We start from the raw sequence: 5,626 nt of genomic DNA, 5'->3' as shown, positions 1-5,626 counted from the left end.
TACCACTGAGTAGGTGCATGTGAAATTTACTCATAACAAAGCCAATTGCTGATGAAAAGGAACTGAACTAGAGATGATTAATCCATTTTCAGTGGCCACTTTTCATAGTCATGACAATTATTCATACCAAAACAACAATGAGTTTTTAAGTCTTGCCTTATTTAATTAATCTTAAACTATCTAAGGGGAAATTTTGAAGTCCGGTAAAATCAACCAGAGGATGCCATTTATAATGGGCCTGCCTGCAAGGAGAGCTATTCATCTTTATAGTTATGCAATGCATGTGTCATTTGTCATACTTGCCATTGCAATTTGTTTTCCGCTTGTTGTTTAATCCATTTTCAGTTAAATTGACCCTTTGTAATACAAAAGTATACTTTGAGATGGTAAACACTCTAAAAATGTAAAATAAGTTGTGATCAGCTGCCTGATGTGCACAGCATATATTTTAAATATAGAAGTCTTTATGAACCTCATTTTGTGAAAGCGAAATCGTGTGCATATTCACACAAAACAGTATGGGGCTCAAAGAGTAGTAGGAGATTTGGATCAAGTACTTCCATTTTGTGACTTGATGTTTTCTGTCATATTACAGCTATGGGTTCCACTTAAACTAACATTTCCCTTTCCTAATCTATCAGTGGTATTTTTTCTTTTTTTATACATGTTAATTCTAACCTTATGACAAGTTGAATTGGATAACAGGTCTAAATCAGGTCAACCTAATAACCCCAAATCATCACCAAGAGTTGGAATTACAATCACAGGCAAATACTAAGCAGTTTCCCCGTCCTCTACTGTCCTTTTCTTGTAAAATTCAGTTATTTGTTTATACACCCTTAGCTTCTGTTTATGTACTTCTCCCTTGGTTCTGTTGCCAACAGAAGTTCACTAAAACAGCGGTCAGTCTACTGATCACGTACAGATCTGGATTTATCTGGGGCTTTGATATAAATTTCCCCCAAAAGGTCAGATTGTTCCAAATCTTCCATTTCTATGAGTAGTTAGATTTAATCTAAACTCTTCTGTGCATCTTTATATCTGATGCTCAAAAATAGTTTTAAAATTATCTTGGATTACTAGGAAGAGCACAAAAGCCTCTTGAAAGCATATTTTTGATCCTCAGTTTTCAGACTGCATTCAAATATTAAAAATTTTATTGGAAATTCAGAGACATCTTCATATATATTAAATCATCACTGCTCTATGTTAAAAGTTGGCACAGAAATTGGAGAGAGCAGGCAGAGCCCCAGTTAACCTCCCATTTCTTGTGACTTTTTTTTCCTAAGTAAAAATAGAAATGAGAAAAAATACTATGAAAGACTGTACGTGGAAGAAAAGTAATAAATAATTTAAATGACACCAGTGAAATAGAAGCAGCTGTAGAAAGCCTCGCAGGCATTTTGTGATAGAGTGGTTGACTGTCTCAAAGGTGGCCAACATGAGTGGCTACAAGAAAAACTGGCAAACAGCCCTTTTTACTAGCAGCTTTTACCCTCTAGACTTATTGATGTAAACTATGGTAGGTTCCAGTTACAAACGAGTATTTCCATCATGGCATGTGTTCCATAATTTCTATGCCATTTCTGCCAGGACCTTTAGGTATCTGAGTGTTGTCTCAGATACCTGTAGTATCTCAATAGCAGAAAATGCCTTATGTTTAGTCAACTGAGAGGAATATCCATTGCAGAAGGATGAAAACCGAACATGAAGATGAAACACATCCATTAATTCTAAAGAGGAAGAAATTCCAAGCCAAATCCTCATCTTGGCTGCCTCTGCTTTGGTTATTCCTCTTCAATTCAAATAAAGATGATTCAGCATACTTTGCTTGAAAGATATTAGTTGCCTCCTGCCTAGGCTCTGGGTGAGAGTAAGGATCTGCCATGCCACCTCTGTGCATGCAATTAGGATTTTTCTAGTTTAGAAATGGAAAATTTTCAGGTTGGAGGTGAAATATGGGAGAAAGTAAGAATGTTGTCATCCACCAGACTACCATAAAGGTTTACCCAGACTGCAATGACCCCTTCTATCATCTTGAGTTGATTAGCAAGTGACCACAATCTGTCAGTTTCCTGGTAAGGAGACAACCTTGCCTCCTTTTCAGTATGCTCTAAGTTTTCTTCTGTCTCAGCAAATCCCACATGGATAAGATTTTTCTCTATTATTGCAAATAATTTTGGTGGTGTCAGGTAGAATGTCAGTGAGGTTAACCTCATATCAAAGAATGACTTTAAGAAAAGAATAAAGTTCTAGAGAATTTGCACTAAAAAAAAAAAAAAAAAAAAAAAATCCTCTCTCTTATCTTTTTCACCTGTGGAGAAAAAATACAAAACCAACAAAGAATAAAAGAGAGTGAATCCAAAAGAAAACCAGGGATTTTCTCTGATTTTTTTTTATTTAAAGGGCAAAAACTCTTGAAATCTGAAAATTAGTAAAAGAGAACATACATTTTACTTTAGGCAGCCCAGCACTATGCTTAAAAAATTATTTAAATATGTGAGCTTAGCAGAAGAAGAAAAAAGAAACTTAGGAGAAAGACTCAGCTGAAAAACAGATGGCTTCTGCAACAGTGAATAGATTGAAAACTGTGATGGGAGTGAACAGCTCCATAGATTAGGCAAGAAGTTTGAGAGATCTTCTGAAATAAGAAAAGCAAGAGTCATGATTCAAAACACTTGCAGAGTTTTTATTACAACATATAATTGACGGAAATATATCATGATTTATTTCACAACGCCTTATAGTTAGTATATTTTCTGAAATTGCAACAGACTGGAAATAAACATTCTTTTAGATTGAAATGTTGTTGTTTTTTTTTTCAAAAACTGATTAAAGTTTCCATTTAAAACATTTTCAAGTAAAAGTTGTGTTTTTCTGAAAGGAAACTTCTATAGGAAAAAAAAAAAAAAAAAAAAAAAAAAAAAAGTAATTATTTCCTAATCGGATTTCATGTTTAAATAAAGAGCAATAAAAGCTTTTGAACATTTTATTTTTCCCTCCAGCATACATAGTTTAATTTTATTTTTCATTTTCAGATTTTTCTTCTGAGAAAAGAGAGAAGAAGGTAGTGACAATGGAGGGGAAAAGTAGAAAATGGAAAATATAAAATTGAACTGCTTGAAATTTCTGGGGAATTAAGATATTTCCATGAGGAAGAACTTCACAGAGGAAAGCAGAAAAGTATCACATGCACACATGAAAACATAAAATAAAATAAAATAAAATAAAATAAAATAAAATAAAATAAAATAAAATAAAATAAAATAAAATAAAATAAGAAAATGGAACAAAACAGAGCAAAACAGAACAAAATAAAACAATCTTTCTTTCTTGAGGTTTTAATTTTAATGTTGCAGAGCTACAGTTATGAGAACAATTATAACAGCCTGCATAGTATAAAAGGAACTGTGGAGTAAATGATGTGGTAAAAGCTCCATATTTCTCCTGGGTTGGCATATGGTTTCTCACTTCTGTAGAACTATCATGTAAAAAACAGCAGCAATAAGAAAACCCCAGGACACCTCCCTGAGTGCCTGCATTTTGAGTTTATATACTCTGTTGGTAAGACGAATGTGATTTTTATCCATTTTCTATTTATTTTTCTAAAGTGATACACTTTTTCAATCTTTAAATCTTTGTTTATTCTTAATTGTTGGTGTGATGTCAACACTGTGGATATCTGTTGGAAGGGCAATTTCTAGGCTGTCCTCTGCATTTTTACTGCTAATTCTTGAAGACAATTGTCAAAGATGTTTTGTTTAAAGCCTAAGCACAAGGACAGTATGGCTTAAATAAAAAGAGAATTTCATCATCAAAGAAAATCAAAGAGAATTTCAAACTATGCACCCTGCCCTCCAAAGCTGCATCACATCTTTAAGAGACCAGGGGAAGTTTAACATCAGCTTTTGCAAGCTTCAAGGACAAAAAGATGTTGATTTGGCCCCCCATCAGGGCATGATCCTTCTTCTTAGCTCAGCATTGTATATAAAATAAACAAAACTAAAACATAAAACAGAAAAGCAGATGAGGGAGAAATCATTGCTCTTTAACAACAAATAAGTAAACACACAGTAAAACACCTAATAAATTAACACCAGTGTCACTGAAAAATAAAAAATAACATTTTCAAAGGACAGCTTGTCATGTTCTTATGACTCAGGGATTGTTGTTTGTTTTTCCCCTTTCTACTCCCCCTTTTAATTAATACATTTACTTCAAAATAAGATCCGAGCATTAGGAAAATGTCACACCATATGTGTGTTTATTTTTGCTCAAGTAATTATAATGGGGTAGGATCTCTCTTTTCCTTTCTTCGCTTGCTGAGACAGAATGTTCCTTCAGAGGATAGAACAGCCTCAAAGCAGCTGCTGCGACATCTGAGGCGGAGAAAAAGTCAAAACTTTGTACTCTTTTCCTTGTGTATGCAGTGACCTTTATGAAAGAGGGAGGGAGACCTGCCTACAGGTGCTCTCCCCACAAGCTTTGGATGAATCTGCATATGGAAGCAGGTAGATGACACAAAACATCTCCATGAAGGCATTTGCCTTGTACTTCATTTACTTCAGCCTGATAACCCTCCACACACTGAATGTTCTTTTGGAGAAACAGATAGTAATGTTTTATTTTTTAAAAAATAAGTGAGTCTAGATGGTATATTAGCAATCTGGGTAACTTGGAACTAAACCACTGTGAGTTCTGAATCCAAGAGGGACAAATCCTACCCTCTTGGACTGCGATGGCAGAAGCAGCCTCCTTAAAGTTTCTCAGATTGTATTTTCTTGTTCACTGATGAATATTTATTTTACATCTTCTCAGTGAGTTCTGATTTTTCTGAGTGGTCAGATGAGTGCAAGTGTTTTTCAATTATGATTTCTGTTATTTTAATCTTATTCCACTTATTAACACAATACCATACTCCAGTATCATTGTCCATCAGACAGAAATCTCTCTCCTAGAAGAGAGAGATCATGTAGAGGTCCCCGATGGTCTCTTACTGCTTTTGTTCTTTTATATGATTATGTCAAGATGGTGTCAAAACATGGAAGATATGTAGATGGATGTTGTGTAAAGATTTTTTTTTTTCTAAAGGGGAATATTCTTGTCACTGAGGTGGCTATTTCAATGGTGAGTGACTTTAATGGTCTTCAGAATATGTATGAAGCTTTGAGTAGCTTTAGCCTTTCATATCTATAGTTCTTCCCATTCCGTTCTCAGCAGGCTAACAATTACAGATCTGACACCAGAAATAAAAGCCAAAATCTTCAAATGGGGATACATATACTTGACACTGAAGGAATGGATAATACAGGCACAATATGGATCAAAGATCTTTCTCTTTAAGACACAAAAAAAAGAGTTCTTAAAACCAAGCCATAACTGCACCGAAGCTGTAATCCTCTGGTGATTTATTAAAACAGGATCCTGTTGTCCTTTCTGTATCTGCTACTAAATATAAACAATGGTCTTGTACATTTGGATTTTGGTTCTGTTATCCAAAAATTTCATTTCATTCTAGTATAACTGAATTAGGTTTTTGTGGCAAGTGTTTAGATGTAAGGAGGTGGAAGGGATGGCCTCTGTGAGCAGTAGACCAGCAGCTGCCCTATGTCATATCAGAGCCAGA

Source organism: Netta rufina, assembly GCF_964035555.1.
Source record: "Netta rufina genome assembly, chromosome: 4".
In the NCBI taxonomy this organism is placed as follows: Eukaryota; Metazoa; Chordata; class Aves; order Anseriformes; family Anatidae; genus Netta; species Netta rufina.
This window is presented reverse-complemented; position numbering follows the sequence as displayed.